We start from the raw sequence: 14,090 nt of genomic DNA on the forward strand, positions 1-14,090 counted from the left end.
TATATATATATATATATATATATATATTGATCTACTTATGGAATGTAGGATTTGAGAAGGTCGCAGATCCACTTTAAATAAACATGAAATGTATGAATGTTTATGGAATGTTTACGGTATTTAATAGTAAAATGAGTGGAGAATTACAGGAAAAATTTATAGGAAAGAGAATTTAAAGATGGAGGGAATGGGCTAAAATAATGTATAATTCCGACATCTATCCTGGTTTAGAGAGAGAGCCGTGGATAGTGAAAAAGTGTCCTGACCAAGTGTTTGAAAGACCCATCATCGTGGCCAGTGATTAAATTCCTTTCATTTCTCTGTCATCGTCCATTTGCATTTTCATTCATTGGAACGCCTATTAACTATTCCTTCGGGTATTTGTGCCCTTTGATACAATTTCGGATTTTTACATTTTATAAGCTGATGTAGTCATTAAAAAAAAAGAAAAAAACTGTATATGGAGCCTAAAAATATACATTAATTAGCAGGTGATTTACAACGCTGAAGTTGATTAGGCCATGTAAACATAGAGTAACTGCTCATCGGGTACCTGCGTAGCATGAGTAACATATCAACACATTTAATAAACAGATTAACTATAATCACATTTATGGTTAATTACCTGATATTTAAAACTGGGCTGTGCAATGTTTACTCACATTTAAAATCAGCAGCAAATGTGAAAAGGGAAATGTTACATTTTACATTTGAACTTCAAAATGCCTGCAATTTCAATTTAAATGACGGGCTTTAATAAGACCCTTTTTTTTAATCAAGCGTAGCTAAAAAATTAAGAAAACTTTAGTATGTAACAATACCTTTTACTGTTAAAATTATGATTTAATTTTTTTATGCATATTTAAGACTTTATTGCATACCATTTAGAACATTCATTCTTTAGAGACTTTTGGGTTGTGTTCCTTCCCATTGTCTACAATAGGCTTTCTACAGAGCAATTATATCATGGTATGCTTCTAGCTTTCAGTAGCGATAGCACGGGGAGCGTTAAATGATACAAAGAACCACAATAACTAAAGAACACAAGTAGTAAAATGGACTAGAATGCATGCATAATAGACTTCAATAGTATGAGCTCCTATTAACATTGTAATAAGGTTTTGAGGGTTTTCTGTACTTGTATGCAAAAATGATCACTTACCTGCAATTGCTAAAATGTAAATTTGTTCTACTAAGAAAAAAAGGTTGGCACATAAGCTCTAAAAGAAATTTAAAAAATGACTATGCTTAATAGACTTGGTGCAACATCTGTGATTCAAATTATTGTATTGTATGAGAAAATTAGCACTTTTGGATAAAATGCATTTTGAACAGTCCCAAATGGACATATTATTAACTATAAAATTTACTTTTTCTGTTAAATAAAACAAAAGTATGGTAACTTCCAATGGAGTGGAACTAAAATTCAGTATTATTAATGGGGAAGGGCCCTGACATTTTTTCAAATAGGAAGGACTTTTTTTCCCCCCAAGGGTAGACCATTTTATGACATTGACTCACTTACATACACTTAGCCAAGCTAACACAAACTTAAATATACTTATTACTCATTACACCATGCACGCACACTCATACTCTTTGCCACACTGATCAAAACACAAACCCTCTGACCACTCTTAACCCAATTGACCACAACCACACCAACGTAAACTGAACCACTTAACACTGGTGTCCATTCAAACACACCTACCACTCTAATGCACACACTATTCTCAGGCACTCAAAATATACACATCACACATCTCACACATCTCAATCATACACACCACTCTCAGCCACACAAACAAACACCCATCTCAGCCACACACACTTTTTGTCACATGCTGCAGTCAGTAAGTAGAAGTCGAATGAATCATAGTTACTGTATGAGGATCCCACAGCCAGCAGCCTGCAGCTACAGGAAGAGAGAAACTCTGCAGGTAGGAGCTGGGATCTATGTTCCTTACAGACGGTGTGTATGCAGAAGCGTGTGCTTACGTAAAGATTTGTTTTTATACTGTTGTTCCTGATGGCTGCGGACATTCACTTACCCGTCATGCAGTTTTGTAAAGAAAATATGAATATTATTCCTGGAAACAGGGCCGGCCCTATAATGGGGCAGACTGGGGCAATTGCCGCCCCAAGCGCTTTTTTTTTTTTTTTTTTTTTTGAAGCCGAGGAGAGAGAGAGAGGGGCACCGAGTGGTTTTCGCTTACCCGCTCGGCGCCCCTCTCTCTCTCTCCTCTGCGGCGAGTCTCCCTGTTCGGTCCCGGTGCCGGCTTGTAATGCAGAGCGCCGGAAGTGACGTCAATTTCCGGCGCTCAGCATTACAAGCCGGCACCGTGGCAGAGCAGGGAGACTCGCCGCAGGACTGTTTAAAGGTAAGTACTGGGGGGGTCGTAGATTATGGCGTCGGCGAAGTTTAAAATGCCCCCCCCCGGCGTCGGCGGGGGGAGGCGGCGTTTTAAACTTCGCCCCAGGCGGCGTTAAGTCTTCGGCCGGCCCTGCCTGGAAACAATACTGGCCTGGCTGAATTGTGCCGTGACTCTCTATGGGTGTATAAAAAAGTAACAGAACTGTAGAAAGGCAAGTCATTGAGCAACATTGAACAGCCAATGGCTTGCTAATGCACAGCGTGTGTATAAACATATATGCATACCTGAGAACTCTCCGGGTTTGGAAGTGACGCTTCTCTGGTTCTCTGTGTCAACACCCGAATCCTTCAGGTCGTGGGAGCGGGGTCCTGACACGCCCCACTCCCACCCATTTCCCCTTTAAATGTGGGTGGTTCCCCGATATCAGCAGAAACGCCCACTGATGTCGTGGGCAGGATAGGCTCCGGGTAGCTGGAGCCCACATGTTCCCAGGTATGCATATATATATATATATATATATATATATATATATATATATATATATATATATATATATATATATATATATATATATTTGTGTGTGTGGTATGGCTAATAAATGAATTAAACAGCAAATTGGGGAGAGACAATTCTCAACACAGCACTGATTTAACAACTGGGGCTGATGATGCAAGGTGCTTTCTTGAATTTCTTTGATGAAAAAGCCCATAAGCCTAGCCGACAATCTTATTTTTTCTACAATTTCTTAACAACCCATCACTTAGGAAATTCAGCTGTATAAACTCTTCATTAAAAAAAAGAAAAGTTTTCAGTCTTGGGTTATTTTTTTTTTGTTAATGGCTTTATATACACGTTTGTAATTACTTGTAATTGTATATTGAAGCAATCCCATCTCAAATGCAGTACTACACATAAATTCTGGAAGATGTCAAGATAAAAGCACTTGAGCTAGAGGGTGGTAAAATGAGCAATGATTTTGTGCATGTAAAATGCTCCTGGTTTATCGCTGCAATACGTGTTAATATATTTGTAGGTATACATTACGCCCATACTTATACTAACAGTTTACAGCAATTTAACACTGAAAATGTGCTTGTCACAAACATTGCAGTGAGAAGCTGCTTAATTTGTTGATTGCATCTGCTGTGACGGAGAGATGATAGTCAGGGGTATGGAAAGCGACCACTCCAACTCTTCTAAACGCAGCATAGGTTCTGCTATTTGACTTGTACCATAACATAAAAGAACCTGGTGCTTTCAATGTCCCTGGAAGCATGCAGGAACATACTATAGCGTATAACTGATATGTACTACCAGCATCACTGGGGATTCTTTGGGTTTGACTTGAACACTCTGGATGAAGCCCTGCTTCCTCAGGTCTCCAGGCCAGTTTATCCTCTTCTCCGGAGAGCAATGTTTTAATGTTTTCCCGATAGATTTATGGAGAAGGAGAAGTGTTTCTGCCTCTCTCCTTTACAAATCTATCTGAACCTCTTGTGCACTTCTGCATAAAGGTGCAGCCATGGTGGGGGGGGCACCCCTGTTCCTCCAATCGGGGGAGAGGGTGTGCCCGGAAGCTCTGCCCCTTTGTGGAAATGCAATGTGGGAGGCAGGAACGTGGCTGGATTGAGGTGTGGCTGGGGTGGGTGATTGAGGGAAGGAGAGAGAGGGTAAGGGAGTGACTGGGAAGATGCATGTATGGATGTTTGTGTAAGTTTGTCGAAGCATATATGTCTAAATGTTGGTGTATCAGCATGGCTGTGTAAGTGTGAGCATGGATGTGTCTTAATAAGTGTGTGTGTGAGCATGGATGTGTAAATGTTTGTATGTGAGCATGGATGTGTGTTTGTGTGAGAGCATGGATGTGTGTTTGTGAGAGAGCATGGCTGTGTGTTTGTGTGACAGCATGGCTGTGTATGTATATGCATGTGTGTTGGCGTGAGTGCGTAAGTCTGTGCAAATGTGAGAATGTGTGTACAGATATGTGCCAGTGTGTATGCCAGTTACAGGGGTGGGGGGGCAAGCGGACAAAGAAAGAAGAGAGAAGAACAAAAAGAAGCAAGATAAGAAGCTGTAGGAAAGGAGACAGGGACACAAAAGCAAGTCAGTGGAGGAGGAACGGATACATCGAGAGAGCATGGGTGAGAGTGTTAGTGATAGTGTTAGTGATAGTGAATTTATTAAGCATGACATAATGGATGTGGGCGAGGTTGGGGGCATGGTTTCATTCTTGGATCCAGGCAGCACAATGTCTTAGGCCGCCCCCTGGTGTCCCCCTACTACTATACCACTGTGAACTTTCCCATATAGGTGATATTGGAATACATATAGCTTACAACAATTAGTAGGCATTCAACAAGAAAATGAAAAACCTCTTTTGCAAGAACTGGATAAAGCTAGTTGATAAATGAGTCAGTATGTACTGTGTTCAAGAGTGATAGTGTTTAGAAAAAAAATTGGGTTGCTCTAATAAACAATACAGAAATCAAATCTATCAGCTTCTTGGTAAACACAAAAATATAGAAAGATATACATCTATCCATGTTTTCTTAAGTCATCTATGAAAAAGTGTAGCACCTACACATAAAGTATTTGTTTTATAAAATAACTAATGAAGCCAACTGTTATTCAAACCTTCTGTTGTCAGTCTGCTCTAGCAGCTTTAAAATAGGCTGTCTAGCCTTGAATGGTTTGATCTAGATTTCTAAGGAGATTATCTAGTGGCGATGTGCTAAACAATGAACAGGAACCGGTACGTCCTTTCTCTGTTGTAATAAAAATATATAAACGCATTCGACAGGCCTGACCTCAAATTTCATAATTGAATATGGAAAGTTGTATGGTCCATTAAACTTTATTGGGTCTTTTTTGACTAGGCCTAATTACTAGTGTTAGTTATTTTTTCAAAAAAGAAAAAACTGCAAAAATGTCTCAATTCTAAAAAAAATATTGAAAAATATTTTAATAGATTTAAGGACTCTTTCTTAAAAAAATTAGACATGCAATTACACATCCATGCCACACTCACAATTACACATCCATACACACACACAAAATTATACATCCATGCTCACATATAGACTATGTGAGCATGGATGTGTAATTTTGTGAGTGTGCGAGTATGGATGTGTAATTGTGTGTGTGGCATGGGTGTATAATTGTATGTGTAAATTTGTGTGTGAGCATGGATGTGTAATTGTATGTGTGTGTGAGCATGGATGTGTAATTGTGTGTGTGTGAGCATGGATGTGTAATAGTGTGTGTGTGTAAGCATGGATGTGTAGGTATATATATGTCTAAAAAACTCAGGTGCGGGAACAAGCTTTTTCCTCCAATGCTTCCTCTAGGTGGAAAGCACTACTTCTGATCATGGATATATGTCTTTACTTTTACGTATTCCTTTACTTTTTCTTTAAAATATAATGAGATAAAATATAATAGAAACTGTGAACAATTGAGTTGTGCTAATAAATAATAAAAAAAATTAGTAATACAATCTGTCTTTATGTGGAGAGCTGCATGGCAAGTGCAAAGAGGCAAAATAAACCAATACATATTTTTTATGAAAATAAAAATCCAGTCGAGTCATCAAAGTCATTCAGATGGAATTATGAAAAGTCTAAAACCATTTTAAATTACGCTGTTAAAGTGTTTGATGTGTAATAGATGTTGCTTCTCTTTTGAAGCAAGAAAGGATTAATCTAGCATGTGACCAGTCAACAGCGCTTAATCCTGAACATCCAACTGTTATTTTGTTTCAGTAATCCGGAAATCTTTGCAGCTCTGATTATGGAGACCAGGATTATGCAATTTATACATACTACTCTTCTTATTTTATATTTATTAGATATTTTTGGTATTACAGCACCTGGAGTCACCAAAGGCCTACCGATTTCCCTAAGAAATGTGATACGTAACTAGCAGATAATACGTTCCAAGGCACTGAAGGAACAGTCGTGTTCATTTTTTCCACAAACATTTCTTTATGTAAAATATGTTCCTTTCCCAGCCCCCGCTTGTTCAGTGAGTACATTGTCTTTCCCCTTTCAATGTATGTGCTGTAAGAAGCGCTGCGTACATTGTCGGCCTTTTGGCAGGAGGGGGGAAGCTTGGGAAAGGTCCTGAGGTGATTGTGGAGCCTACAGAAAATCTCTGTGATCTGTGTGTGTCACCATAGACGTCCCTGTGAGGGGTACATGGTGCACTTTGTTGGTTTAGATATGCACATTTAGACCTCTCCGGGCACTGGTTAAATTTTTATATATCCCTGAATGGCTCTTTATTTTATTTTTGGCGTTATAACCCACTTTGTTGTTTACACTGTGCACATGTGACTATTATTATTTTTTATTTGAAAGAATTATGGGATTTTGTACACTGATAATGACCACGATGGAGCTGGATCCACCTGAAGACCCAGCAGTATGGTAAGGACCAAGAAGAGCCAGCTTCTTGCATGCCTTCAGACAAGGGAGCTCTGAGAGGGGGTGCTCACTTATCCCTTCATGGAGAGTGGCCTTCAAAGATGAAGAGTCCCATTGTTGGTTCCCGTTGTTGGCCTTACTTGGGTACTTTGGCATTGCTTTATATTGAAGAACTGAACCTTGGTGCTTCAAGAATAGTTGGAGTAATACAAATATAAAATAATAATAACAATAATAATATTTCACTGATATTTCTTCTGTATTGAGATCAGCCTATTTTACACAAGGTTTTGATAAATAGGATGCACTGTATTGGTTTCAAGCAAGCAGGAGCCTTACAAGGAAAATGATAGTGAACTAACTCAGTTGTACTTTATAAGATTAAATATTTTGCTGTTACTTTAATTGCATAGGTGAAAGACATAAACCCCCTCACCAGATGCTGTGCAGTTTACTCAATAGAAAACAATGTATGCCATATGGTGCAGGACCCCAGCCGAAGATAGTAGACGAATAACCAATGAGTAGAACCGTAATATCTAGCTGTATTAGGAGCTGACTATGCATTACCTGCTTTACTGTACGTCACATTTACCCCTTTGGGAGCTCAAGGCTGAACATTTTGTTACCTACCCAAAAACAAAAACACTGAATTACACAACATGAATATAAAAACAAGGGTGAGGTGTCGGTTACATGTCAATGCACCATTATAGTTTTGTGTTTGTTTTAGTATTTCATAGACTGAACCGAGGCATGTTTTGTTTTCTTACCATATTCTAATTTCAAATGTCATTCTTTCTTGTCCAGTGACATGGTCAAAAAGGAGATCACTGATTCCCCCCACCTGGCCTATTAACCCTATAAAGGACTTTCATGCCCTTAAAGGAAATGATACCGCAGATTTCAGCAGTAAGTAGGGTGGTGCAGAGAGGACGACGGCTGGCGCTGCCCTGGGTTAGGCGTATGGCAGCCTGGACGGTAAATGCTAAATACGCCTCGGCTGGGCATATGAGAGTTCTGCTTATAAATCATGTAACACATGCCGTAAAATGCTGCCTCATATGCTTTTATTAATTTAAACATTAAATAAACTAGACTAGGATATTTTCATATCATTATATCAATAATTACATTTACAGTGAGCCCAGGTATAAAATTGTGTATACATTGTTATATACTAGACTTTGGCACAATAAAATAAACAAAACTAGTTTATTTTACTACATTTAGTTTTACAATGCCAAAATTCCTGGACTTAGTATAACCTAATGTTAACAAGCAAATCTAAGGCAAGTCTTTGAATGGAGGAAGGTCGCTGCTGCAGACCAAGCTAATGGGTTTATTCGATCTAAAGGTGCCAAGTCATTAACACCAATCATTTCCCATTCTTCATATAAAAAGACTCTTCGGTAGTAATCATCACACACACCCACTGTATGTAACCCTTTTTTTAAGTAAATTCCAGCTTTCAGAGCATATAATGAATGTTAGCATATACGTCAGGTGACTCATGCGTGCTGTAAATGAAGCCAGTAATGTCACTCAAAGACAATTGTGTGATTGTAGCAATTACAGGATGTTTTTCACTTTTGTTTGAAAAAAAGTTTGTGTAGGTGGAGTTCCCTTCACGTATTAAATTACAGATGCACTATGCAACTGAAAGAACATGAAAACAAGTTGACTTTTAAGATTCACGACATAAAATGTAAGCTCCTTGTAATGCTTTAATCGCTGTATTTTACAGGCGGAGCCGGGGTGGCGATGACAAGACAGCCCTGGCACTTTAAGGCCAGTGGCCGCCTGATGAGAGAAGTGCGGCTGATGGCTGGATACAAGTGGTTGCAATCTACGTCTTTATGCTCACGTAGTGTGCAGCCCAGTGGGCAAAGACGTCCAGATTGGGCCTGGGTATAGATGTTTGATACAGCTGAAATTTTTAAAAAATCTGTGTTTTTCACTATGTATTTTTTAATTTTGTTTTCCAAAAATTTCAAGAAAAAATAGCTTTCGCAGGAAAAACGTTGTTCCTGTGTGGGATCTTCCTTTGCAGATATTACTGCGGAAGCATTAAGATGTTCATAATATTTGCCCAGGAATTCTTTGGAGGACATGCAAAGTAGATGGTCATTTGCTTGTTATTTTATACTTTAGAACATAGAGTATAAAAAGAGCTAAGTAATGTAGCCTCTAGAGAATATTTACCACGCAGAATTCACAAACTTTAATACACACTGGTAGGTTTTACACAAAACCCATAAGCACCTTACCAATCTGAATAAAATGTCCATCATTTGGAGAACAGAATTAATCAAACAGGTTAGTACTTAAATGGATCTGAATATCTGCGCTATTTAGCCAAAAGTGCTTGAAGCAGAGAAGAAAACCTACCCATTGTACAGCGCTACGGAATTTGATGGCGCTATATAAAACAATAAATAATAATAAAGCTTAAATTCTCATTATCATAACAGCTTTTCATAGTCCTTTTCCAACCTTACCTGATGGTGGCAGCATAAGTAACAGACATATAGAGGTAGAACTAATAAAAGACTATTGGAGTTGGGTGCGTCTATCTATGGACTCAAGATGCTTTACAGAATCCTAAAATATTGTATCTAGAAAGCTTGTAAGATGTCTTTAACTATGACATCACCTATGGCTATAGGATGAAATCATTAATGTGCACATGTATTGCATATGTGAGATTTAAAAAAAAAACCAAAACTGTTACATCGGCAAAAAAGACCAACTGTAACAAATTAGTATCTGTCATAGCCATCATATCCATCATAGCCGGAATATGCTTAAAAACAGCAAAAAAAAATATCACTAAAATGATGGATCCCGCTGTTTCTGAAAACATTTGAATTAACACCTGGAAATGGAGAGCATTGTATAAATCATTTTAAAAGCCAGGTTGTGTAAAAGAGAGTGTATTATTTTTTTTATCTTTTTTGTTTCTTGAATGTAAGACAATGTTGCAGAAGATGCATACCTCTTACCTGATTTGCCTGTGATCTGTAAGTTCCGAAGAGTAAGCAATCCTATCAGAGAAGTCAGTAGTCATCACTTAACCAGAAAAGTCTAAAGTCAGCTCATACTGGAAAGCGTGCTATCAGATATACTGCAGTGAGAATACTTGGCAAGGCATCAGACTTGCTGTGACCTGCACCAGTATTTAGCAACCGCCTCAACTCTTTTTAAATTGATTTTCAGTGGTGATGCTTAAACCTGCAAGCACAAGCTTTCCTTCGCGGCAAGCAAGCTGTTTACTGAATGCATTGTATACGAGTAGATAATGACTTCCGTATGAAATAAATACATGTAGGTAGTGCCTTGCTACAGGCAAAACATTGTGCTCTAGATCCCTCTAGATTGTAAGCTCATTTGACCAGGGTCCTCCTCACCTGTTGTTTCTGTAAGTCAAATTGTTATTTATTTACTACTTGTTATGTCCTGTCTACCTATTGTACAGCGCTACGGGATATGATGGCACTATATACGGTAAAACAATAATAATAATAATGCTCATCTATTCTTCACTAGCAAAACTACATTTTAAAGTACTGTCTCAGTATCCTTAAACCCTAAGTCATAGTGACTACCATGATCCGCTTCAAGAGATCCTGTCATTACACATGTCAAAGTGTCCTTTTTGTAGAAGGGACTATGCCTTATCCATTACGATGGCCACAGATAAGACATGCATAGGTTAAAAGTTAACCTGCTTCAAAGATACCACTTTAGATTTTCCAGTTAGCACCCTGTTAGCTATGAATGGAAATGTTTCACAGATTTATTATGATGAGATAGTTAAATAGACAGATAGCCCATGATGTCAGGAATGTAGGAGAGTATGCTAGAACTCCGCTCCTACATGGACTGGGTCAGCCATTCACCTAGAACCTGACACTGCCGGATCACCCACCGCTGCTTTTTTTAGAATACTAACATAAAATATTAACACAAAGTCACAAGTATCATGTCCTTTCTGACTACTCCTACAGTTCCAAGCTTTCTTTTCCTTTGCCGATGTTGTCTACCCTGCTGTCTCGGCTTGATTTTCTAATAACATAAATGAGAAGTTTCATTGTAAAATAGATAGTAGCTGGTTCAGATATAAATATTTCAGAAAAATCAATATGGGTTAGGACCATTTATGTCCGAGCCTCAAGCTTATAGGAAATTGTTTCAATGAGGAATGTAGAAACAAGACGAGGAAGAAAAACTAAAATAAATTTTAAAATATGCACAAAAAATACATTTAGTGATACATTAACTCATGCATTCTAAAGCTTGGTGCAATCTTAAGCCTGGTACTAAGGTGGGGCAATGAAGCCAATAAACCAGTCAATCAAAAAAGCACTAAATGTCAAGTTAGAAAGTGGGAGGAATCACGTCTAATGGTTTCCAATCCCTATAATGATAGGACCACAAATTACTGGGTGTAAAAACACGCATTTCAACAAGTAATGTCTACAAGAGGTTTTGTTAATGATCTACCAGGTTGACAAAAAATATGTGACAAAGTGTTATTAGTCCTACCTTATTTATTTGAAACTCTGTTTTTAAAAAGTAAACTTAATACTTATGTGAGCATACAGTATATATATATATATACCATTACATAAGTTATGGTGGGTAAAGGTGATGGAAACCCTTCCATTTAAATTTAAGGGGTAGTAGAAGTATTATTAAACACTCATCTACAGACACCAGACAAGCCAGAAGGCTTGTTTTTCCCTCAGAAATCTCATGGTGCTGCCACAACCACAAGGGATTCTGGGTAGGCGCATGCATGTCTACAGGCTGTCTTGTACAGTGCGCAATTACTTTCAAGAGATCCATGTATGAAGTGGATATAGAGGCAAAGGTGATAAGTGTTATTTGCCTTATTTGCATGCGCCTACCCAGAATCGGAGGAAAGGGCCATGGTGCATATATAATGTAAACTAAATGTAAATTTCTTGCAGGATAAAAAACATTTTCTATTCCGTTATTTACCATTATTAAGAGTTAATTGCCAGATTTATGGTCTTTCACGTTTGGAATTTACTAGTAAATGTCGTTATACTGTAAGAAGCAATGAAAAAAAAGTATCACGATTTTCATAAAACTTGGTCCAATGTATTGATACTGTGCTGGTTAATAATTAAGCCGTTTATTGGAGCTAAAAAATAGCCAGCAGCCAAATTGTTAAAACATTTTGATTAAATTGATAAAAGTCAAGGTGGTCAGGACAAATTGTGCTGTGTACCATTAACTTTGGGTAATGTATTCTAAAATGTATTAATTTTTAACTTGCAGATATGAGGGTCAAAGGCACAAGTAAAATTACCTTATGTACACTACCTTATAGGAAATCTACATACCTGGGAACCCTCAGGGTTTGCTTCCAAGTCTTGGGGTTTTTACTCAATCTCAGGATGAAGGGGCAGATTCTTAGGGTCACATAGTCTGCAACTGACTCAGTCCAAGCTGTTGTAATCTGATCTATGTTGTAATCATAATTGGTGCTTGAATACAGGTGACGCCATAAGGTGTATCTTTAAATAATCACAAGTCAAGGTTTCCATAAGGAGCAGCATTAAAGCCATTTAACACATTTGTCAAGTAACTACGCAGAATCATCACAATGGCTATTAAAGGGCTGATATTTCAAGGGTCAGTTCATTTAGAAAGTTCTCATGGATGGAAATTGTAAGCTGCATGCATTTTTATAGTTTTCAGTAATTGTTTTGGGTATATTGCATTTTGCATACTATTTTCATATATTCATCTAAAATTATGTAATTATGTATTAGTTTGCCACCAAACTTACATTCTTCTAAGTTACTTAAGTCGTTAGCCATTTGGCTTATTCCATGAGGAACGTCTACACTGTTGCAAATGTTTGTATCATCTGCAAAAATAGATTTCTTTTCCTTCTAGACCTTTTGTAATATCACTAAAAAAAATATTTCATAGTACGAATCCCAACCCTGATCCCATGGACCACATCCAAGCCCAAACAGCGCAATTATTATGTCTCTGATCTTGCAAACCATTTACAGATACTTAACTATGGTTAACTATGGTTTCCTGTAACATAGTCTCCTTTAATTTCCTAACTACTGATGTAAGACTCATCACTGGTCTGTAGTTGGCTGAATCTTCCAAATAGGCACCAACATTGCCAAAGATATGTGAGCAAGTAAAGTTTTTTGAAGCGGATAAATATTACTAGTTAATGCCTTACATTTTCATATGTCCAAAAAAGAACCGTTTATGTGTGCCATTTAGAAGAATTGTGTTAGGCTATAGAATGCTGTCATTCACTCATACCCTTCAAAATCTATGAGTACCCAGGAAAAAAGTATATCAGGGAATGACAAAGTGACACTCACCAGGTATGCAGCTATGACATGAATGAATGGCAAGGCCCATGCAAAGTAAAATAAATCATCTTCCTAAGCCATGTTTCATTTGCCCCTTCCTCTGAGCACACGTCCACAATTCATTGTATACATTCCTACACAAGGGTATAAAGCAAGAGAATGTGGGGCAGACATTTCCCTAAATGCATTACGGGATTATAAGCAGATAGCTGTGTATAATGCATAGTGTTGCTGATGTTTTTACCCTTTAAAAGCTGTGGGTCCAGAGCAACCCTAATGTATCCGACTCCCCTTTATGTCAGCAGTACCCCCACCTGCATACATCTACTTGCTAACATAGGAAAGAAGACCATGGCGGAATGAGCCACTAGCTCCGCAATGTAGACTACTTGAATTGTAGCACCAGCCCTGTGTGAGTTTCAAATCTCCCCTGGTGAAAGGTTTAAGATCAAAGTGATAATAACCGTGATTTTCCTACCCAGAATTGTGTGTCACTCTCTTTAATCATAGAGGAGTTTGTTCAAGGTCACAGTTATGTCAGTTAGAACTCATTAATAAGTATTGCCAAGAAATCAACATTACTACAGAAACATGCCACCAGTCTTCACCCCACCCTGCCATGCCTCTGCTTGTCCCTCATGTGCATGCTTGGCTGACACATCTTGATTACATATCTATTGAAAAAAATTATCCCGATGCTCTAATCTTGGAAGATTTATAAAATGATTTGAAACGGATCTAAAGCAATCTATATTTATTTATCAATCGTGGCTCCCATTAAATGCTCTATTCTGAATCTGATTTATTCAGAGCCCATGCTAACTGATCACATGAACTACTATCAAAATGTATGTGGGCTGGTTCTAGGTCTGTCTATAATAATGTAATCAGTAGGGGGCAGTATTCAAGCA

The 14,090-nt window shown here is 38.0% G+C and overlaps 1 protein-coding gene across 3 annotated transcripts in view; it reads right to left on the bottom strand.

Moving 5' to 3' along the window:
• Positions 1–14,090, bottom strand: part of PHYHIPL (phytanoyl-CoA 2-hydroxylase interacting protein like) — a 46,947-nt gene that overhangs the window by 13,691 nt on the left and 19,166 nt on the right. The window contains exon 1 of one of the 3 annotated variants that reach the window (XM_053450162.1): positions 9,805–10,310. The exons of the other annotated variants lie outside the window; for them this stretch is intronic. The gene's annotated coding sequence lies outside the window, so the exon portion shown is untranslated. Of the gene's footprint in view, positions 1–9,804; positions 10,311–14,090 lie in introns of those variants that run through there. 3 annotated transcript variants of the gene reach the window in all.

This window comes from Spea bombifrons, chromosome 11 (genome assembly GCF_027358695.1).
Source record: "Spea bombifrons isolate aSpeBom1 chromosome 11, aSpeBom1.2.pri, whole genome shotgun sequence".
Classification (NCBI taxonomy): Eukaryota; Metazoa; Chordata; class Amphibia; order Anura; family Pelobatidae; genus Spea; species Spea bombifrons.